At 41.2% G+C, this 24960-nt stretch overlaps 1 long non-coding RNA gene across 1 annotated transcript; it reads left to right on the top strand.

Annotated features, from left to right (window-relative positions):
• Nucleotides 1-9103: 9103 nt before the first annotated feature.
• On the top strand, nt 9104-10699 carry LOC134311444 (uncharacterized). The gene is made up of 2 exons (XR_010011430.1): nt 9104-10297; nt 10467-10699. It is a non-coding gene; the product is annotated as an uncharacterized LOC134311444 (long non-coding RNA).
• The last annotated feature ends 14261 nt before the right edge of the window (nt 10700-24960 follow it).

Below are 24960 nucleotides of genomic sequence, written 5' to 3'. Positions count from 1 at the left end.
ACACACACACACACACAGGTGCACACTCTCTCTCCTGCACGAGGCAAAAAAAAAACTCATTAAGTACAAAAATCGCGATTAAAATCACCACCTACACTTCGAATTTAGTAACAAAAACGTCTAATCAACTTTAAAGTGCTTCAATAGTAAATATTTAAACAAAATTTAACAGTTTACAAAGCTCTAAAAACAAAAATAAGAGAGAGAAGCGACACAGCTTACCGTTCAGCGTTCACCACACGACTGTGAATTAACCGGGAAAGCACGCAGTAAAAAAAACATATGGTGTCGCGCCAATTAATGCCCCTCATGCAACAAACTAAGGGGAACCTCACAAAAAATAAAACTTATTTACAAATGTACATATTTAATCAAAATGAAGCTTTGGGGAGTTCATACAGACATGATATGTAATATATAATATGTATATATAATAACAACATATATCTTTCTTAATGTATATAAAACAAAACATTACAAATTAATTTAAATCAAAAATACTATTGCCACATAAGCAAGCGGCGTGTAATGACAGGCAGAACAATTACATTCTCTTCCACTAGAGGGTAGTACAACTTCTTGCTCCAATTAAGTGGGTTGCCAACCGCCAGTAAAACAGAAGAAGACGAAGAAGAAATACGAAAGTACATAGTCATGCTGCGAGTGAGACAACACCGCAGGTAATAAGCCTTAGAGTACCAATCAGGTGAAATTAGATAATCTTCCACGGCACACCTGATGATTTCTCATGGCACACTTATGTGCCGCGGCACAGTGGTTGGGAAACACTACTTTACAACATATACACAGATCGTCAACAAACAGACAGCACATGATGTCAGGGTCAATGACTTCTGTCACTTGGTTGATTTTGATGCTGAATAGGGTTACTGACAATATGCAACTTTGTGGTACTCCCATCTCCTGTGTATGCATTTCCAAGGTGGTGTTATTTATTCAACTTTAAAATGCCTGTTTGTTAAGAAGTTTGTGAAGCCCTCCCACCAGAGACTCAATTGACTTATAAAGGATTTACAGAGTCTAATGTTACAACCTTGAAACCAATGGGATGGGAGAAGCTCCAGGGAGATCTACAAATAAAATACAATTATAAATAGAATGGCTCACTATCTAAGGTTGTGTTTGTTATGGCCCTGTTCAATCAAGTAGCTACAATGCCACTTCATTCTCCCATGCACCAATACATTAATGTTCATTCCCCTCCCACTTTAGGTCTACTCCCCGAGCGGGAAAATAAACATTGTCTATAGGATACTGTTGGCCTACGTGCTGATTTCCCTCCAAATAATAATGGAATTAGTCCTAAAGCTAATACAACTTTCCTCTTTAACATACAGATTTAAACTCCGTTAAGAAATGAAAGAAAATAATTAGGTTACAATGCCACACAAACACAGTGAATATGTAAACAGAGAATTTACCTTTAATGTTTTACTGCAAAAGATTAATCTAACGATTGCAGCAATTTTAAAGCTGAAGACAGGCTCTTAAATTTATTAACATGTACCGATGTTTAGACCCAAACATAACACATTACAGTCATCAAATGATAGCACATAGAATAACAATTCAATCAAACAAATGAAAATAAAATACCCCAGGGTTTAAAGTTGGTGCACATTGGAGCTCAGAAAAAACCCCACTCACTCACAGAAGACACCAAGTCAAAGTATGAATGCCTCAATTGATGGCGTACTAACCGGAAAGTTTTAGAGAGGAGAGTTTTGATCAACAAGAACAAAACTAGCCAAAACAATGTTCAGAACTGCATGCTCAGCTCATAAGCGGTGAGAAGAGCAGAAATACTAGGCTTAATACTAGGTTCGATGGTCCAAATCACAGCTTCTTCACAATGTGTCTGGAAAGCCTACAGATGCAAATCATTGTCTCAAATTTTTCCATTCAAGTTAGCTAGCAATATAGCGGGGAAAAACTGTTGTACCAACTTGTCTTTTACGTCGATGGATTTCGGCACTGCAATTAAGTTATCCTTTAAACTGTTGTTTTTGACTTTTTACAGCATTTAGTTTGAAAGAAAAAAAACTCTTGTGTACTCTTTCCTTCATTAACCGCCCGCATGCTCTCAGCTCCACCCCTTTTCATAACCCACCAAGTATCTGAACTCAGACACAGTAGTGATCACAATTTCAAACTTAAAGTCCACAACTGAATAAAAGAACACTTTTCAAAGAAAGTAAAAGAAAAACACATTTACAGTAGTATTTAGCAACATAATCACATTTATACTGCTTACATTTACTCAGTATTTATCTTCAACCCATTGTATTCTCACATAAACAACAATGTAAATTGAATTGCCAATTCATTTCTGTTCATTTCACATATTGTTCTACTTAATTAATGAAAACAAGTGTCTTTCCTTTTCCCATTTTGTACCTAAATTTTGTCAGGGCTACATTTGCAATAAATGAGGGCAGATGTCCATGGAGACCTATTCTGTCCATTTCCTCCAAGATGCCTTGTTTCCATGTGGTGTCATATGCCTATTCTATATCGAAGAACACTGATACGATGTGTTGTTTGTTTTATAAACCCGTTTCTGATGGAAGTCCTCCATCCGTAGTAGATGGTCTATAGTGCTTCGTCCTTTTCTGAATCCATTTTGGAATTTACTAAGTAAACCATGTTGTTCCAAGACCCACACGAGTCAGCGGTTTATCATTCTTTCCATGGTCTTGCATAGACAGCTCATTAGAGCTATAGGCTGGTAGTTTGTTTGGATCTGTGTAATCCTTTCCTGGCTTTGGAATAGGGATAATAGTTGCTTCTTTCCAGTTTGGAGAAATGTTGTTTGTTATCCATATATCATTGATTATGTTTAGTAGCGTTTGGTAGGTGTTTTAAGAACTGATAATGTATTTGGTCTGGGCCAACAGCAGTATCGTGCTGCTCTAATGGCAAACTGGAGTTCTTCTAATGAGGAAGGTCTGTTGTAGGGTTCTTGGTTGTCTGAGATGAATGTGAGAAGGTGTGTGTGGTGTATTTTGGAATTCTGGGAGGCAGGTTTCGGTTGAGGAGTTTCTCTCAAAGGACACTATCTCCTTTTCTGTTGTCAGCATGGTTCCTTGGCATTGTAGGTGTTGGACCTGAGGGCGTCTGCCGATCATGTTCCAAACCTTTTTGGTGGGGGTGTTCGTTGATTTTGATTAGGTTATCCGTTGTGGAGTTTTTATTAAAACATTTAATTGCCTTTTTTCTGTTTTGAACAGCGGTTTTGCAGTCCTCGTTGAACCATGAGTTATAATTAGGGCTGGCACTGATTCGATACTCGGTATCGGTCCAATATTGGCCCAAATCACTGGATCAGATATCGGAAGGAAAAAAACGTGTAATCCGATCTGATACTGTTGCTTTATGTAAAAAACACTTAATGTAAAAAAGGCCATTGTTTGTGTGTAAAGCAAATAACACACGTAGATACATTTTAACAGAGTGTTGTAAAATAATTAAATGTACAAACACTCGAGTGGGGTTTTACGAGAACGCTACTTTAATGTCGCAAACACAGAACAACAGCTGGAGACTATAATTTTTTAATCTCTTCCCTACACACTCGCTACCTATACCCTAGCATTGTACACTTAACATTCTTAAAGGTCCAGACAATATATATGTAATTCACATTACATGACAAGTGTCGTTTATTGCCACTCACGCTTGATGACATCATTAACATGTGCCACTGATCTACAACTCATCCACAATAGCCATTCAGAAATTAAAACACACTGATCTACTTAAACTTTTAGCATTTTAAAAAATCATCTTCTACTGCCACATCTAAAAACACTGTTTGAACATAAAAAAAAAATCACTTTATAAATCGCTTTATAAATGATAAATCGGACTTGGATAAATCGGTCTTGTCTCCATTAGTGTTATGAAATAAAACAAACTACACCGTTTCCCGTTTTCCTCTTCAAAATCCAGCAGTTTTTTAAATAAGCGTGCTTTGGTTTTTAATAATCTAAAAACATGACAGAACTTTAACGAAAAAAACTCAACTCTGCGTCAATTCTAATTGGTCCATCGCGTTTGATTGACATCCACATCTTCGAATTGTAGACATTTTTCTTAAACAAGCCAAAAATGCTGCTAAATGTTCTGTGTGTAAAAGTTAATATAAAAACAGCAATTTTGCATAAGTGTGATGTTGTAGGTTCTGTATTTATTGTCTGAGCATTGTTATTTAGATAGCTAGTTTAACCATGGTGTATTGAGACATGTATTATTACTGCTTAGTTGTTTGAGAGGAGAAATGACGGTATCGGATTGGTATCGGTATCGGCAGATACTGAATTTGCAGTATTGTATCGGACAAAAAAAAGTGGTATCTAGCCAGCCCTAGTTATAATATATTAAAGTATTTGTTGTTGACTTTGGGATTGTTTGTTCGGCTATTTCTATGAGAGTCTTTGCAAACCATTCAATGTAAAGTTTGTTGTTTTGTTCTGGAGTCTGGTATCGTTCTTCACAGAGGATCTTAAATTCATACCAGTCCGCCCTTTTGTGCTGTTAATACGGTTCATATGTTCGGTTCATATGTTTAATGTATACTGTCTCTTTAAAAGTCGTTTTGTTAACCGATGATGATTCATAGTAACGGTTCATAAAGTGAATCCATTAGTGCATGAAAATGTAGTGGAGCCTCGTGAAATTTATTTGGCAATATTAGTATTTATCTGTTACATTTCATGCATTTGGATGCACTGTCGGTATGTTTATTTGTTAATAGACGTTTTAATTAATGTTTGTCAGGCAGAATTCTGTGTTTCTTTTGTTTGCTGGAATTATAAATAATGTAGATTATTTTCTTTTTGTGTGTAATAAGGTTATTTAAGTGTGTGGGTTTGTAGTGTTTTTATTTTGAAATTTCATTTGTGTGTTTAATGTCGGACTTCCCTACTCGTATGATGACTGGCTTTCCTTTATAATAAGGTTTGATGGGCAGAGACACTGACCAATCGCGATTGTCCCTGATGGACTGGGCGACCAATGGGAATGGTCGGGGGTGGGACTAACCCTCTTGTTTCAGATAAGGACGCAGTAGAGAGCAATGGCGACAGGGAAGAGGAGCGGAATAATCATAACAGCAGCAGTAACTCAACCCATGGAGTTGGAGCTTCAGAATTGGTGTGAGAGCGGGTTAGAGCCACAAGGAACTGGCATGCTTCTTGGGAACACAGTTCAAGCCATGTTGTTGCTGAGCGGAGTCTGCCTCACGGTTTCCCCTCCTTTTCCTTTCTATTGGACGGTTTTAAGATTAGTTGTTATTGGCCTTGTTTGAACTTTGATGGTCAATAAAGCTTTTTTAAAATTTTGGTAAATTGTGGTGGTCTATCTTTGACTTGCTCACACCCCAGATCAAAATTAACCTGTGTTATACTGAGTATTTCGTGTTCGATTGGACTTAAATTAAATATTTATATATAAATATAAAAATTGGTAGTTCCATTTAGAGTTCCTAGAGCTCTTTAAATTCTAGGTGGCGTTGTTGGCAACACTTGGTTAACCAAGTGGCAGGTGTCACAAATTTTGCCATTGTCGGCAGGATTTGGTTAATTATTGTGACGTGGCAGGTGTCACACATTTTGGCGTCGTCAGCAGGATCTGGGTATTGTGAGCGGTTCAAGTGACCATTTTCAATTTCCATTTTTTGTTTTTGGTAAAATGATGATGATGCCAGTGTTTGCAGGTGCACCTTGGTTACCAAAATTTAGTGGAGGAAAAGGGGAGCTTAAGTATGTTGAATGGAAGGAACAGATGATGGGGTTGTTGGGGGCTGCTCAGTATACTGATGCTCAACAAACTAGCATCCTTATGGGTACACTAGTTGGGGAAGCTAAGCGTGAGATTTGTGTCTTAGAAGTAGAGGAGCGAGATAAAGTAAATAAATTTTTAAATTTTTAGATTACTGTATGGGGACCAGGTGGCTCTTCCCATCGTGCGCTCACAATTTTTTAGCTGTAGGCAGCGTACAGATGAGTCTTTGAAAGCCTTTGTGTTGCGATTAAAAGAGCTGTCTTGCAGGCTTCTTGCAGATGAGGCACCCTCGGATGGTCAGCTGAGAGATCAGTTGCTGTTGGGGATGGGGACGGGAGCTTGAGACAAGCCTAAAGACGTTTGTGCGCCGGAATCCAGATGAGTCCTTTTCCACTGTCTGTAAAGAAGCAATGCTGATGGAGGATCAGGCACCTGAGCTCGTTGGGGCTGTTTGTAGTTTGAGTGTGGAATTGGAAGGAAGTTTTGAAGCAAGAAATTTTGAATGAAGTACAGGAGCAGATGAAGGGATGGACACAAGAGCTTCTTAGGGAATTGAAGCCTCTAGTAAACCCCCTTGCTCAACCTATGCCCCCAGCTGCTGACCCTCCTATAGCCCGACGACGAATTCAATCTCAGTCTGACAGGTGGGATCAAGAAGGTAAGCCCATATACCGCCAGTGTAAGCAAGCAGGCCACTTTGCACGAAATTGCAGGATTGAAACTAGAGCTAGGCCAGCTTTAAACTAGATTTTCCTACTGCTGAGGTCCAAGCTGTAAGACAAATTGAGTACACTGGGCCAACTGAGACATTTATTGGCACCTGCCCTTCAGTTGATGTTGTTGTTACACAGGGTCGCAAGTCACTCTGATGCGGCAGAGTTTGTTTAATCAACATTTCATGAATAAATCAAGCCACATGCTAGCTTCCACTATGTTTACCCTCAAAGCAGCAAATGGACTGACTATACCTTACTCCGGCTATGCTGTATTGGATTTTGAAATTGAAGTTGGATTTGGTCAAAGTGGTTAATGTCTCTTCGATTCTAGCGAGAGGAAAAGCATCTTTATAAGTTACAGCATTTTACTTACGATAATCAACACAGAAGCGCCACCTACCATCCTTCTTCTTTACCATGACCACGGGTTCTGCCCACGGGCTAGAACTCTCCCGAATCACCCCTTTCTCCAACATCCCTGCAAGTAGAGTTTTCATTTCCTTATACACCATTGGAGGTAAAGGATGGAATCTCTCTCTAACAGGCATAGCGTCTCCAGTGTTGATTTTGTGCTGCACCGAGTCAGTCTTACCAAAGTCTTCATCATTCATCGCAAAAACATGGCTCCACTTACTCAGCAAGGTTTGCAAATCCTCCTGGTGTGGAGCTGGCAAATTCGGCCTACTGCCCAAGGAGTCAATTCCAGGCCAGGAATTATCTGCCAAAACAGGAACGGCAGTCTTGACGATACTGACTGTTATTTGGCCATGGGCTTCAAGAGTCGAATCCAATTCACGTTGTCCACACACATCAGCTTCCCCCACTTTAAAAAGCTGGCCCAACTTCTGGTAGCGACTTATTGATAGAGCATAGGGATTGAGATTACGAATACACTCAGGAACTCTTCCATGTCTTACCATTGCCACCACTCTTGCAACTTCAACTGAACGAGGGCCAGGTAGAGCTTCCACCAACCCACAGTAGGCAGTGCCACAAGGACCCATTTGGGCACAGCCCCAAACAAACACTTCACTTTGTGCTGGTATTTTTATGCCCTGACGGGTGGATGGCCAGACGTAGCCCATGTACCCGTCACCCGGGGTAGCCACGGTAGTGCGTTGACAAACTGCAAAAGCCTGTCTCCAAGCCCTCTTAGAGAAGCAAGGAACAGAGACTCAAGTGGGTGTTTTCTGAAAAACAGCATCCCAACACGCAGATATTACATTAATCCCAATAAGAAAGGGACTTGATAAATGGTTATCTTCAACAAGAACTATGCCCCGCCCAGAGATCTTCAACCCTTTAATTTCAAAATCCGGTACAGCATAGCCGGAGTAAGGTATAGTCAGTCCATTTGCTGCTTTGAGGGTAAACACAGTGGAAGCTGGCTATTATCGCCGATTTATTGCGGGCTTTGCCAAGATGGCTTTGCCCCTTAATCGGTTGCTTAGTGGTACCCTTGCTGACCGCACTCGGATGCAAAAGGTGACTTGGACCCCAAATTGTCAAGATGCTTTTGTGAAATTGAAGACTGCTCTTACCCAAGCCCCTATATTAGCTTATGCTGATTTCTCACTACCATTTGTGGTTTACACAGATGCCAGCAATCAAGGGTAAGGGCCATTTTGTCCCAAGTTCAGGATGGACGAGAGCATGTTATTGGTTATGCCAGCCGCAGCCTCCACCCTGCAGAGCGTAATGACTCAAACTATAGTTCTTTTAAGCTAGAACTTTTGGCCTTGAAATGGGCGATTACTAAAAAATTTAAGGACTATTTGATGGGAATTAAGTTTACTGTGTTCACGGATAACAACCCAGTGGCCCATTTGCAGACTGCCAAATTGGGAGCGACAGAACAGCGGTGGGTGGCCCAATTGTCCTCTTTTGATTTAAAATACCGTGCCGGCAAAGAAAATGTGAATGCTGATGCTTTGTCGAGACTTCCTAGGGTTCCCGTTTACGTCGAGTCATCTGGAAGGGTGCAAGGAGGGCATGAGGAATGGCTGGTCAAACAACAGAGTGATTCTGATCTTTAAGAGGTAATCAGATGGGTCCAGTCTGGCCAAATGCCAAGTGGACACCAACGGAAAAATTTGCCTATAGGAGTTAAACGTATGTTACAGCATATATGACACATCGTACAGAAGTATGAAAGCGGTATCATGAAACTTTGGGGCATGTGGGGGTGGAACAGACTTTTATTCGATGACACTTTTATTGGCCAAACCTGGAGGCAGATGTACGAGGGTTTCAGTCTGGATGCGTAGCCTGTAGAAGGACAGAACCGAGGTAAGGGCACCATTAATCCCCATGGTTGCATCATTTCCTCTGGAAGTTGTGGCTCTAGACTTTTTGTCTTTGAGCAGGCCCAGTGATTCTTATCAGAATATTTGGTGATGACAAATTGGTTCACCCAATATGCATGGGCTATACCCACATGAGATCAGACCGCTTTAACCATGGTGAGAGCTCTCGAGGCCAATGTGATATGTAATTGCGGGTGCCCCATGCGTTTACATACGGATCAAGGTCCCAATTTTGAGTCCCTACTTATGCAAGAATTATGTGCGCTGTATGGTGTGTCGAAGAGCAGGACCACCTTGTATCATCCCATGGGAAATGGTAGGACAGAAAGGTTAAATCAGACCTTGTTGAATATGCTTCGGACGCTAGAGGAAGAGAAGCAAAGTCGCTGGCCAGAGTATCTCTCAGAACTTTTGTTGGCTTACAATAACACAGTGCATAGTGTGACAGGTTATGCCCCTGCATACCTCATGTTTGGTAGGCATTGTCGTCTTCCAGTTGATGTTGCTCTTGATGTAGCCCCATTACAGGTTGCAGTCACCAGGGAGGAATGGGTGAGAAGACATCATGGTAGGTTGTCATACGCATTCCAGGTGGCAAGGAAGAATGCAGATTTGGCCGCAGGTCAGTACAAACGCAGGTATGATCAGAGAGCTGGGGCAGGTCCATTGCTACCTGGAGAAAGGGTGTGGGTGCGAGATAGAGGGCGACAAGGGAAAGGTAAATTGAGAGGTTGGTGGGACACTACAGTGTATCTGGTGTTGGAGCAGGTGGGAGAAACTGGAGTAGTGTACAAGGTGAAGCCTGAAAAGGGTGGGAAAGAAAGGGTTTTACACCGGAATGCTCTTAAACCCTGTCTCTTGGTCCTCCAAGAGGCACCCGCAATTTCATGTGCCAATAGTGAACCTACAACCTCTAATGAGGGATATTTGGTGACTTTCCAGCCTGTTGAGAGGGTTGATGAGGGTAAAGTAGGTCTTAGGTGTTCAGTCAGAGCAAATTTGGGAGTACCTCCAACTCGGTTTAGAGAGTGATGGGTAGAATGATGATGGGATTGCCAGGGACTGGCTATATTATAGAATATATGTAGGTGTCAGGCAGGTGAATTTTGTGTTTCTTTTGTTTGCTGGAATTATAAATAATGCAGATTATTTTCTTTTTGTGTGTAATAAGGTTATTTAAGTGTGTGGGTTTGTAGTGTTTTTATTTTGAAATTTCACTTGTGTGTTTAATGTCAGACTTCCCTACTCGTAAGATGACTGGCTTTCCTTTATAATAAGGTTTGGACGGAGCTTCAGAATTGGCGTGAGAGCGGGTTAGAGCCACGAGGAACTGGCGTGTGTGCGAGAAGGAGGAGTCGAGATGTACCGGTCGATGAGCGTGGAGGAGCTGAGGCTGCTGTCGTGATACATTCCACCCAGGCTTTGGGATACTCACACTGGGGGCTGGTGGTTACCACTCCCGGGCAGAGTGTGAGTACTATATTCCCTTTTTGTGGGTGAAAATGCTTGTTTATAGTAGTTAGCTAGTGCTAGTACTTGAGTTGAAAAGCAACGAAGGCGTCTCTTGAGGAAGACATGCAACTGAATGTACGCTGTATTGGCCAGAATACTGCTGTCCGTTTCCTTTTCTCCTTCCTAGTTGGCGTCCTACCGTGAAGCACGTAGAGGAAGATCTGCGAGCAAGAGAGAGAGATTGAGCTGCGTTGTGTTGTCGGGGCCTGCTTCTTGGGAACACAGACCAAGCCGTGTTGTTGCTGAGAGAAGTCTGCCTCACGGTTTTCCCTCCTTTTCCCTTCTATTGGATGGTTTTAAGATTAGTTGTTATTGGCCTTGTTTGAACTTTGATGGTCAATAAAGCTTTTTTAAAATTTTGGTAAATTGTGGTGGTCTATCTTTGACTTGCTCACACCCCAGATCAAAATTAACCTGTGTTATACTGAGTATTTCGTGTTCAATTGTACTTAAATTAAATATAAAAATATAAATATAAAAATTGGTACTTCCATTTAGAGTTCCTAGAGCTCTTTACCTTCTAAGTGGCGTTGTTGGCAACACTTGGTTAATTATTGTGACGTGGCAGGTGTCTCCTGGGCAGAGTGTGAGTACTATATTTCCTTTTTGTGGGTGGAAATGCTTGTTTATAGTAGTTAACTAGTGCTAGTATTTGAGTTGAAAACAGTGTTAATTTTGACAGTGATCTGTCATTTAGTCATCTAAATTGTTTTAGTTTTAGTCTAGTTTTAGTCGACTAATTATCATAAGACTTTAGTCGACTAAATCTACAGTCAATTCAGTCGACTAAAATAAATATTTGTTTGTTTGTTTATTAGGATTTTAACGTCATGTTTTTACACATTGGTTACATTCATGACAGGAACGGTAGTTACTCATTACACAAGTTTATTTGATTCACAAGGTTATATCGAACACAGTCATGGACAAATTTAGTATCTTCAATTCACCTCACTTGCACGTCTTTGGACTGTGGGAGGAAACCGGAGCACCTGGAGGAAACTCACGCAGACACGAGGAGAACATGCAAACTCCACACAGAAAGGACCCGGACTGCCCCACCTGGGGTTCGAACCCAGGACCTTCTGGCTGTGAGGCGACAGCGCAACCCACTTAGCCACCGTGCCGCCCTAAAATAAATATAAAGGGTGTAAAATGTAAATGCCCTTAAATTATTTAAGTCATTATATACACTTACACAAAACGAAACATTTGTAACCAGTTATGGAATATTATTAATGTTTGAATGTGCAATACACACAAAACCAGATTTAACTTTGCCTGAAAAATATATGCATTGTTCATAACAAATTGCATATTACATTCTTTATAAAACTGGGTATCGTGAAAGCAGCAGTGCCATTATGTTGCCATTATACTGCCAGCAGTGCCAGATGTTTCAGATTTGTTGTGTTTTTACCCGAGATCGTCGCCCCACATGGTTTACACATCGTCTTGTTTTTCACGACGTCAAATGAGAAATGTGTCCATATATCGGCTCTTCTCTTTCTCCCTGTTGACATTGTGGAGTTAACCTAGTTCCATGAGTAAAGACAGTTTACAGGCTAGTCTGGTCTTCCCGGGTTTAGATAAAATGTGTGCGAGTGTGGTCTTACCGCGGTACCGCAAAAGATTAGTATTGATTGGATGGCTAATCGGCTTGTCCCGCCCCTCCACATACGCTGAAGTAGTTCTGATTGGATCTCTTTCTAACTTGTCCCTACCTTCCACAAAACTAAATCAGTTATTGGATGTCGTCCCTGCCAAACATTTTCGTCACGTTTTTATTCGTTGACGAAAGTGTCAATTCATTTCGTCATAGTTTTTATCCTTTTTTGTAGTTTTTATTTAGTTATCGTCTCGTTTTCGTCATGAAAGAAAGGTTAGTTGACGAAAACTATGACGAAAATCATTCGTCAACAAAATTAACACTGGTTGAAAAGCAACAAAGGCGTCTCTTGAAGAAGATGTGCAACTGCCATGTGTATTGGCCAGAATACTGCTGTCCGTTTCCTTTTCTCTTTCATTTTTTCTCCTCCAATGCCAGAGAAACCATGGCAACCACCTGTGCCATAGTCTGGATATAGACAGGAGTTTTCCTTATGGCAAAGCATCTACAAGGCCTCCTTCTGATGTTGAAACAAAGCATGCAAATGCTAACAGGCCAACAGTAATCACAGACCATTCAGGCCTTGAACTGGGTAACCATTCAGGCCTTGAACTGGGTATGTATTGTCAGCGAAGGTGGGTGTGTTTTGATCTGCTTGTGCAGGTGTAGCAGAGACAAGTGGGAGAAGAGCACACGGCTTTCAAGTGAGTTCTTTAGATGGAGAACAGCCTTAGTAGAGTGCAATAATATTCCAATTAACCGCTCACAGATCCCCACTCCACAAGCTGCTCTCCATCACCCACACCTACGGCGAATAGCAAGACAGATTCCAGAGCTCAATCATGATGATCCAATCATGATGCTACTTGGTAGAGACCTAATCAGAATACACAAGGTGAAGGCACAAATAAATGTGTTGATGTGTTTTTCATGAACACCTTGGAGAACGGCAGGCAGTCACTATTTAAACCATGCCACTTTTCAAGTGAAAGAGAGCACCTGTAACTCTGAGAAAACATACTACAGCCTCAGGCCAGAAACCAGTGGGAGACATGAGCAGTTTGCACATGGGAGACAGCATCTTCAAAAGGACAGAGGCTGATGAGAGACTAGCCCCTTCTATCGAGGAATGAACACTGTAAAAAGTAAAACATTGCTGTCATTCATTTAATGTGTTTTTTTCTCATTAAAATAGTTGAAAATTATTAGTTTGCTTGTTTGATTTTGACTTCTTAATTTATATCTACAGTTTGAACCTGTTTTTTTATATTGATAAAGTGTAAAATGTCAGATTGACCTTAAATTAAAATTATTAATTTAATCAGGGCAAGTTTTTAGCTTGAGCAAGATTTGCACATGCGCAAACACGGCCGGACTTGTCAGTTAATTTCGTCAGCCATGTCTAGTCGACCACACTGATAGTGGTAAGAAAAAAAACTTTTACAAAAAGCTTATAAAAATTTATTTTATATCATTAACATTGGTTTAAGTATATTTTCTGTTACTCTGACCTTAAAGCTGTTTGTTTGCCGGCCTATTTTAAAACAACCTTTCTGCTTGTGAACAAATGTTATCTTTTTAAAGCATTGTTACAGCTAAATTACCAAAATAAAATCATTGCATTTTATTTTGGTAAATAAATGCATTTTCTCTGCTAAAGGTTATCACAAGCTAATCTTATTTGTGACTGAGCTACAAACCGTAAAAGTTTATTTAACTGTCGCTGAGAGCGGCACTATTGCGGTTATCTACAGAATATTAGGGGTGAACTTGGCGCCTAATTTGTAATTTGAAAATGAAAATGGCAGTTTATAGCTCGGTGAATATGAATATGGCGTTTATAGCTCAATCAATATGAATATGGCATTTTGTAGCTCGGTGAATATGAATATGGCGTTTTGTAGCTCGGTGAATATGAATATGGCGTTTATAGCTCTGTGAATATGGCGTTTTGTAGCTCGATGAATATGAATATAGCGTTTTGTAGCTCAGTGATTATGAATATGGCATTTATAGCTCTGTGAATTTGCAGTTTTGTAGCTCGGTGAATATGAAAATGGCGGTTAATAGCTCGGTAAATTTGAATATGGCGTTCATAGCTCGGTGAATATGAATGTGGCGTTTATAACTCGGTGAATATCAATATGCCGTTTGTAGCACTGAATATGAAAATAGCGGTTTATAGCTCGGTGAATATGAAAGTGGCGGTTTATAGCTCTGTGAATATGAATATGGCGTTTATATCTCGGTGAATATGAATATGGCGTTTATTGATAAAGTGTAAAATGTCAGATTGACCTTAAATTAAAATTATTAATTTAATCAGGGCAAGTTTTTAGCTTGAGCAAGATTTGCACATGCGCAAACACGGCCGGACTTGTCAGTTAATTTCGTCAGCCATGTCTAGTCGACCACACTGATAGTGGTAAGAAAAAAAACTTTTACAAAAAGCTTATAAAAATTTATTTTATATCATTAACATTGGTTTAAGTATATTTTCTGTTACTCTGACCTTAAAGCTGTTTGTTTGCCGGCCTATTTTAAAACAACCTTTCTGCTTGTGAACAAATGTTATCTTTTTAAAGCATTGTTACAGCTAAATTACCAAAATAAAATCATTGCATTTTATTTTGGTAAATAAATGCATTTTCTCTGCTAAAGGTTATCACAAGCTAATCTTATTTGTGACTGAGCTACAAACCGTAAAAGTTTATTTAACTGTCGCTGAGAGCGGCACTATTGCGGTTATCTACAGAATATTAGGGGTGAACTTGGCGCCTAATTTGTAATTTGAAAATGAAAATGGCAGTTTATAGCTCGGTGAATATGAATATGGCGTTTATAGCTCAATCAATATGAATATGGCATTTTGTAGCTCGGTGAATATGAATATGGCGTTTTGTAGCTCGGTGAATATGAATATGGCGTTTATAGCTCTGTGAATATGGCGTTTTGTAGCTCGATGAATATGAATATAGCGTTTTGTAGCTCAGTGATTATGAATATGGCATTTATAGCTCTGTGAATTTGCAGTTTTGTAGCTCGGTGAATATGAAAATGGCGGTTTATAGCTCAGTGAATATGAATATGGCGTTTAAAGCTCTGAATATGAAAATGCTGTTTTGTAGCTCTGTGAATATGAAAATGGCGGTTTATAGCTCGGTGAATATGAATATGGCGATTTATAGCTCGGTGAATATGGCCTTTATAGCTCGGTGAATATGAATATGGCCTTTATAGCTCGGTGAATATGAAAATGGCGGTTTATAGCTCGGTGAATATGAATATGGCGTTTTGTAGCTCGTGAATATGAATATGGCATTTTGTTGCTCGGTGAATATGAATATGGCGTTTATAGCTCTGTGAATATGGCGTTTTGTAGCTCGGTGAATATGAATATAGCGTTTTGTAGCTCAGTGATTATGAATATGGCATTTATAGCTCTGTGAATATGCAGTTTTGTAGCTCGGTAAATATGAAAATGGCGTTTTATAGCTCGGTGAATATGAATAAGGCGTTTTGTAGCTCAGTGAATATGAATATGGCATTTATAGCTCGGTGAATATGGCATTTTGTAGCTCGGTGAATATGAAAATGGCGGTTTATAGCTCAGTGAATATGAATATGGCGTTTAAAGCTCTGAATATGAAAATGCTGTTTTGTAGCTCTGTGAATATGAAAATGGCGGTTTATAGCTCGGTGAATATGAATATGGCGTTTTGTAGCTCAGTGAATATGAATATGGCGTTTATAGCTAGGTGAATATGGCATTTTGTAGCTCGGTGAATATGAAAATGGCGGTTAATAGCTCGGTAAATTTGAATATGGCGTTCATAGCTCAGTGAATATGAATATGGCGTTTATAGCTAGGTGAATATGGCATTTTGTAGCTCGGTGAATATGAAAATAGCGGTTTATAGCTCGGTGAATATGAAAGTGGCGGTTTATAGCTCTGTGAATATGAATATGGCGTTTATATCTCGGTGAATATGAATATGGCGTTTATAGCTCGGTGAATATGAAAATGCCGGTTTATAGCTCTGTGAATATGAATATGGCGTTTATATCTCGGTGAATATGAATATGGCGTTTATAGCTCGGTGAATATGAAAATTTTTTACCTGTAAAAATCAAATCTATAACTGTAAAAAAAATGTGTTCCTGTAAAAAATAAATCTGTAAAATTCGTACCTGTAAAAAAATACATCTGTAACTGTAAAAAAGATTTGTACCTGTAAAAAATAAATCTGTAAAATTTACACTAGGTACATTACTACAGAAAATATGTGTTTTTAATGAAGTATATGTTTTTATTTTTTCAAAGATCTTTTCCAGCAATCTATAGCAACTGGATGAACCTCCGATAAAGTTCCTAGAACTACAGTTCTGCTTGCTAGAACAAAATAAGGACAGATGTCCGAAAGATGAAACACTGCTACTGCGAGCAGGTTTAGGCAGAAGGAGTGTAAATATTTCAGACACTGCTGGTCATACTGAGGTAAGCATCAAATTAAAAGTAAAGCTCTTTGTAATATAAAGGTAAATCTGATACTAATATAATAATAATGACTTAGTTAGCATATAAAAAATTAACCATATTTTCTTTAAAGTCAGACAGCACTGTGAAGCCGCGCTGTTGCCTGTAATAGCTGGCAAAACCTAGAAAGGAGCGCAGCTCTGACACACTACGGGGTGTGCCACTGTGCTACTGTGCCACTGTGCTACCGCCTCAATCTTAGCAGGGTCAGTAGAAACCCCCTTGCTAGAAATAACATGTCCCAAATAGCTAACTGTTGGAAAAAGACGCATTTACCCAACTTGGCCTTTAAACCTTCTTTTTGGAGGCGCCCAAGTACAAGTTCCAACCGCTCCAAGTGCTGGAAAACAGAAGAGGAGAACACAATGATATCATCAAGATAAAGAAGCAGTGACTGATACTGCTGATCCCCAAACATCCGTTGCATCAACCGCTGGAAAGTACTTGGGCATTGCAAAGCCCAAATGGCATCCGGTTCCACTCAAATATACCAAATGGTGTGTAAAAAGCAGTTTTGGACTTATCCTGTTCTGCCACCAAGACCTGATTATATCCACTGGTCAGATCTAAAGTGGAGAACCAGCGTGCTCCAGAAAGTGCATCCAGGCTCTCCTCAATGCGAGGCAGAGGAAAAGCGTCTTTGCGCGTCTTGCTATTAAGCAGACAATAATCCACACACATGCGCAAACTTCCGTCCTTCTTTTTAACTAGGACAATAGGGCCAGTGATAGCTCAATGGTTAAGGTACTGGACTAGTAAACAGAAGGTTGCCGGTTCAAGCCCCGCCACCACCAAGTTGCCACTGTTGGGTCCCTGAGCAAGGCCCTTAACCCTCAATTGCTCATTGTGTAAGTCGCTTTGGATAAAAGCGTCTGCTAAATGCTGAAAATTTCTCTCACTACCTAAGAAGCTGATCAATGTGGGCCTTCACTCTGATGAAGTGAAGTACAATTCGTACTCTGATGGAGGAATACGTCTATACCTCTACCGCACAGGAACGTTATCCAACAGAGGAATCTCATGTGCTATGAGGTTCGTACAACCCACATCACCCTCAATGGCCAAAAAAACTGAACTGTAATTCTGTAAGAGAGACTTAACCTCCCTCTGTTCTTGATCGGTCAAACCAGACAAGTCTACAGCCTCTATCCCATTCTCTGCAGAACTAGCAGCTACTTGGGACGACACTGTGGCAGTGATGGACCTAACCTCAGTAACCCCAGTAGGTAAACTGACAACCTGAACACTGCTTAAAGAGCCCAAGCAGGTATGCGGGTAGAGAAGGACTTCAGTGGTTCCTACATTAACTACCGGAACATAGACTGTGCCTCTAACAACCTGGACAAGGCATGGGGATGCCAACAGGCCTGTTCGCAGACCAGCCTCAGAAGGTTCAAAGAGTGCAGACCAGCCAAAAGATAGCTCTGGACAAGTGCTAGCAACCAATTTTATCACACCACCAGGTATATGCAACGCCCGAGTGCCTCGAACCCTTACGGTACCCTTAGGGTCTCTAGGAACTTGGGCCGCAGACTGATGGCACTGCTGCAAAGCTTCAATAACCGGACCAGGAGCCTGCGCCACTGAAGACAAATTGAAGAAAGAGGGACCATGTAACCCAAAAAGCTCCTGATAACATCGGCTGATAACATTCATCCCCAAGACACCAGGGACTGCAGATGAAGCACCAGGAGGGTCCTTCACAACCAGGATCCCACAGCAAGGCATCACCTTAGTGCACAGCATGACATCCAGTTCTAGATAACCTATATATGGGATATCAAGCCCGTTAGCTACCCGAAGCTGCAACCAATGACAAGACTGGAGATGATCATGACCACAAAGTTCAAACTGCTGAGAAAAGAAACTCTCTGTTACTGTAAGCACCATGGAACCAGTATCTAACAAACAGGAAACAATAACACCACCAATTGAGACTGGACAGGATGATATTAACCTAGACACCGTACCTGCCCTTGAGCCTAAAGACACCCCACCTGAGCTGTGGCCCTGCAGCTAAGTGGGCTTCAGTTTTCCGGCTGATGGGAAGAGCGAGATGATCTAGCCATGTTCTGAGGCAGAACCCTAGGAGGAGGGAAAACACGTTCCCTATCACACTCCCACGCAAAATGACCTGGCTGTTGGCATCTTCGACAGATGACATGCCCCTGGCGAGGAGGACGACTAGGCCCCAAAGAGTCAACAGTTCGAGTAACTGATTAAGCTGCTCTTGCTGACGCTTCAAAATGTCCTTCAACTCCCCCAATTCTGATGGCTGAGGGATACCTGAAGGGGCTAGGCAGGAACTTCCCTGCACACCATACTGCAGAGCATAAGCAGATGGTAGAGAAAAACTACGTCCCCTAGCACCCCCTGGCAACCCCTCCCTCTCCCACCGAATGGCTTTCCCTCGTACCTCTAACAGTGTAGCAGTAGGCTGCTGGCGGACAAACTGCTTTAACTCTCTACGGAGAGCGTCATCTAAAACATGCTCTACAAACTGGTCCCGAAGTAAGACCCCTACATTTAGCATTCCCTCAGGGGCATGCTGCTTTACAGATTCCATTAAAGCCATTAAAGCTAAAGAAAACTCCTGCAATGTTTCCCCTCCCAGCTGTTTTCTTGAGAAAAAGGCCTGCTGTAATGTGACATAAGATTGGGAACAACCATAGAGATCTTTTAAAATGGCTAGAATTTTAGCTGGTGATACTTCATCTCTTCCCTTGCCTCCCCTTCTAAATGATCAAAAATAAAGAAAGCCTGATCAGCTACAGACAGGTGACAGACCCTCATACAAACCTGTGTCTCCTAAATAGTGGGCACTTCTGATCCCGAGGAACTACCACAAGACGCTCTGTAACAGCACTAGCACCAACAAGTGGAGCATTACTTACCAAAACAGGAGCAGCTGGGGTAGCTACACTAGAACGAGTTAAAGCAGTAGCCCTTTCCTGAAGTAGCCGCTCGTTATCAGCCATAAGCTGCAACACTAGGTCTCTGAGCTGCTGTATCTCCTCCTCCATCCCAACAGAGGGCAAGCTGCACCAAAACTCAGATTAATAACGTTAAAAATTATCCAGTCCCTCAAACAAATGCTGCTGTTTTGCCTCGAATAGAACTACATTTTAAATACCTATTAAAACCTTACGTCTCTGGTTCTCAAAAGTGAAATCCTGCCAACAACGCCAGAATGTGACGGAGTGGACGTAAATTAATTAGCACGACAACGCCACCTAGGGGAATTTCACCCCTAGAAAATATAACTGGCACTTAAGGCCCCGAAAGAAAGACACCCAGGTTTGAACACACTTGGAGACCAGAGACGTACTTCCAACACTTAGTCAACTTTATTAGCAATTGCTTACAAAAATTTCCACGTGGGACAAGCCACATTCTGAGACACAGACACAATTAGCATAAAATGATTAGTGCATCACACTTAATACTCTATGGGTCCATTTATCATTTAAAAACAAAACCAAGGCAGGAAGGAACAGGGCTGAGGGCTTACCACGGCAGAGGAAAATATGGAAGTAGGGGAATCTCCTACACTACACACCACACGTGATCACACCGCACACCTCAATAACACCCAAAGTGCTCTAGACTGCAGGACAAGTGAAAGGGATTCCACCACCAAAGTCCGTCTGCCTCCCGCTTTGGCCCACAGCTCCTGTCCAGCCAGAGAAAAAGAAAAACAAATAATTATAAACACAACAGGTGGTGGAGGGGGGAAAACCAATAATAATTAATAACTCAGAAGGCAAAGGACACTTATCTCTCTTGCTTCTCTCTCAATGAGATGAACACAGGATCCCTTGTCTCTTGCAGCCCCCTTACACCACACAAACAAAAGACAGAAAAATATAACATACACATACACCAAAGACAGAAGGAAGCCCCAAGCCCCCACAACAGCTCCAATAAAATAAATCAAAATAACTGAAAACTAAACCAATAATACAAAACAAAATATATTCAACAAAACACTAAAACAAAACAGGAAACTCAGGCAAAACAGTAACACAAAACAGGAAACTCAGGCAAAACAGTAACACAAAACAGGAAACTCAGGCAAAACAGCAGCACTGCAGGGAACTGGAAACAAGCCAGCACGATCCGGGCTAAAGAACCTATAAAATACACAAAAGCTAAAATAATCAACTCACACGATAACCAATTTGAGAATAGGTACAGCTCGTTTACCTACCAGGATACAGCAATGCAATTTCCCCCGCAGTGAGAGTCAGAATACAGACCCAGCAGACACAGCAGCTACAGCTGTCACAGTAGTGCAACACGGCCGCTATTATCACTAACCTACAATCCAAGAAAGAGAGTTAGCTAAAGATCCTACCTTGCAGCTAAAAAAATTTATAAAATAAGCAAACACACCTTTACTGAAAGTGAAACTGCGCCAACAAAGACGTGGAGAAAAACAGCAACACAGCACCGGTACTACAAACACAAGCCAACGAGGCTACAAACGAAACGTGAGGACGAACTGATTACGCCATGCTATAAGATGGCAACATATCATGTAACCACCAAATCCAAGTTTTTAGTTTATTAAACAGAAAACTTGTGAAGACCAGGAGGCAAGAATAATCAGCTTTTATAAGATCCCTAAAGTAGACTGGGCCAGGCCACTCTACTGCAAATTGCAAGGTAAATTGAAGTTTTAGATAATTTGTTCATAAACTACAATTATATTACCTTAATTTGGGACAGCTTGTTTTGATGCATGCTCAATAATTCAGATATAAAATCCCTAAAAGTTGAATCAGGACATCTGGACACAAGGCTTGATGTGGTGATGTTTCGTCACTCATTCAAGTGACTTCTTTAACCCGAGCTGGTGGTGAATACCCCAACCTACATGATGAGTGACGACACGCAATACCACACCAAGCCTTGTGCCCAGATGATCTGATTCAACAATATTAACCTAATTTTTGAGATGTTTGTTTTTTTAAGGTGATGTAGCCACTGGAGAGGGTGTAAAACGTCATTTCTTCAATCTTGTAATGCACAAGTTGCAAAGTGGATTCATCACAGATTTTGGTTAGTTAAATAGTGTTCTTATAAAAGAGGTGCACTTCTTTATGTAACTACCTGCATAAATAAGGGAGAAAGATATGTACCATAAGTTTGTCATTCTTCCTTTAGGAGAACTGTGCTTTTTGAGGGCCAAGTTGATCACCTAATCCCATCTACCTCTCAAGTTCTTGTGCAGAGTGATTTGTTCTTGATGGCAGGGAGGATGATTGGCCACTCCTTCCTACATGGCGGCCCTCTGGTTGCTGGTCTGAGCCCAGCAATTATCCATGTATTATTAGGTGGTTCCCCGCAGACAGCAGTCATCCTGCTAGAAGATGTAGTAGACATTGACATACGGGAGACATTACAGCTGGTAGGTTTGAATGTGCATGTGCCATTTTAACTAAACTCAAGTACATTTCTATGTATAGTTATATACAGACAATGATTCCAAGAGAGAGAAGTTAAATTATGAGAAAAAAAATGAGCTAAGTGAGGACCAGAGGCGAGCTGTTAATCAGCTGGCATTATCCCTACCCATAGGCATGAACATGCAAAACAGAGGGTTAGGGCCAAGTAGTTGGGCATAAGTTTGTCATAACAGAACACATTAAGTAATATCTTAATGGTTCAAATTGACATCTCACAAACAAAAGTTTAGTTTGTCTCCATTAATTTGTATGGCTCTTGCAGACCAGTTCTCAAAATTATACATGCTGTAGCTTCAATGTCAAGTCAACTTTATTTATATAGCGCTTTTTACAATAGACATTGTCTCAAAGCAACTTTACAAAATCCAGGACCAACAGATACAAAAAACCCCTGTTGAGCAAGCCGAGGGCGACTGTGGCAAGGAAAAACTCCCTGAAAATTACCTTGAGAGGAACCAGACTCAGCAGGGCCCATCCTTCTTGGGTGGCCTGGAGGATACTTTAAATAAATACACGATTTACACAGAGCATACGAACACAGAATTAAATGATCTAAAAGTTATAACTGGTAATAAATAGATAAATAGATAAATAATAATAGAGTTGTTCTTCGCTGTAGTCTTCAATAATGTCTGTAGTGATTTCTTGTCATTCTTGGTGCAATTACTCCAGACCCGTCACATCCGGCAGGAGCAGCATAGTTGTCACGGCAGTCTCGACTTTAATCCTTAACCTCGGCGGGTAAACAGGTTTCCATCAGAATGCCTTTGGAGTAAAACAACAAAGAATGTAGTTAATAATGTACAATGCTAGTTGAGTAAAACAGTTTTACAGAGAGTTTTAGACTCCGGCAGCCCTAATTATTACAGCATAACTAAAAGGGAGAGCGAGCAGGTAACAAGGTCATGAAGGCTTTCACAGGACATCAGCGCCCACCTCTCCTACCCAAACCGGAGTGATCGGACAAGAGAGGCAGAACGACAGCAACCCAACATCCCTGATCACCACAAGTTTCTATGACCAAGAACCCCCAAGCTCTGCGCCTTTGTCTATACTAATCAAAAGCCTGAGAAAATAAAAATGTTTTCAGCCTAGACTTAAACATTGAGACTGTGTCCGAATCCCGAACAGAGGCAGGAAGATTATTCCAAAGTTGTGGAGCTTTGAAAGAAAATGCTCTTCCACCAGCTGTGGTCTTTTTAATTTTAGGAACTATAAGTAACCCTGCATCTTGTGAACGAAGTGGATGCGCTGGGTTGTAGTGATTAATAAGTTCACTCAGATACTGTGGAGCCAGACCATGTAGCGCTTTATAGGTTAGTAAAAGTATTTTGTAATCAATGCGGAATTTAACTGGCAGCCAGTGTAGAAATGATAGAACAGGAATGATATGATCAAATTTTTTAGTTCTAGTTAGCACTCGAGCTGCTGCATTTTGAACTAACTGGAGTTTGTTTATGGATCTACCAGAGCATCCAGTTAGAAGAGCATTACAATAATCTAACCGAGAAGTTATAAACGCATGGATCAGTTTTTCAGTGTCATTAACAGATAGTATATTTCTTATTTTAGAGATATTACGCAAATGATAGAAAGCAACTCTAGTAATATTATTAATGTGTGTATCAAAGGAAAGATCTGAATCTAGTGTGACACCCAAGTTTTTTACATCTGGGCTGGGAGTAACAGAGAAAGTGTTTAGGTTTAGCACCAGGTTAGACAACTTGTCTCTTGCAGCTTTAGAGCCAACAAGTAAAACCTCAGTTTTATCTGAATTAAGTAAAAGAAACACGACATCCAGTTTTTTATGTCATTTACACAATCTTCTATCTTACTGATTGTGTCAGTATCATTTGGTTTGGCTGATATATACAGCTGTGTGTCATCTGCATAGCAGTGAAATTTTATCTGCACTTATCACATATAAAGTTATCACTAAACACAAAGAAGGAATAACTGAACATGTTGCACTCTGAACAGGGTTATAAAGCTCCCGCTGGGGCCATAATAACAGTACTTAGTGTTAGGGGGTCTGCGGCGTCTGACGGACTTACCACCTGTCCTCGGCGTCGCAGACATTACAGAACAAAGAGCAGCGTGGCTTCATATAGGAAGCCCGCTGATTAGGGCGAACGACCGGCACCTGCGCGCTTACTATATAAGTGGGCGTCGCCAGTGTGCCGGCGTCGCACCTTTTGTTCTCATGCCGGTGTTTGGCTGCATTGCTCCAGCCGCTTTCTTTCCTTCAGATTAGTGGGTACCTCCAGGCGCCGTAGGTGGTTGGAGGAGTAGGGTCAGGAGGCCCGAGGTACTAGAGAGGGTTTGCGTAAAAGTGGCTGGTGCGATTGGGTGCAGTCCTAACGCTGGGACTTTCTCTCCGGCTTTTGCCGTCTAGCTGTCGGCTAAAGCTAACGCCGGGGATTCGCTTCCCCGTGCTTTATAGCGCTTTCCGGCTCGGGGATCTTTGTAGCGTCATTGGCGCTTCCCGTCTGAGCCGCGCCTCCACCGGAGCGACCAGGGTTCGCGTCCGGAGTTCGCTACGTTATTGCGAACTAGTTTTTTGTATACGGTCACTTCCCAGCTGCGCTGGTGACAGCACCGTTTAGCCGTTTTGTTTCTCCGTTCCTTTTTCTTTGTTTTGGTTTTTGCCTCGTGGGTTTTTCCCCGAGCTCGGCTGAAGCGCGGTGCTTCGTTTTAGCGCCGGCGCAGTTTCTGTCTGCAGCTTTGCCGTAGCGTGGCGCTACGGTCTTGGGACGGCGTGCCAGCGACCAGGGTTCGTGGCTCGCTCCCATTACAAGTTGGTTCCGGTTTTTGTCTCTTTTTTCTTTTCAGAGCCAGAGTCTTCGGCAGCGTTCGGGGTTCCCGAATTGTTTTATGTTATTTCTTGTTTTGTTGTCATTTATTAAAATAAAGAATCTTTATTTTTTCTTATCTCTGCGTCTTGGGTCCTCCCTCTCCGCTACTCATAACAGAAAGGTGCGACCACGATGGACCCAGCGGAGAA

The sequence above is a fragment of the Trichomycterus rosablanca genome, chromosome 4, assembly GCF_030014385.1.
Source record: "Trichomycterus rosablanca isolate fTriRos1 chromosome 4, fTriRos1.hap1, whole genome shotgun sequence".
NCBI lineage: Eukaryota > Metazoa > Chordata > Actinopteri > Siluriformes > Trichomycteridae > Trichomycterus > Trichomycterus rosablanca.
The sequence above is the reverse complement of the archived record's forward strand: the minus strand, read 5'-3'. Positions and strand labels throughout refer to the sequence as shown.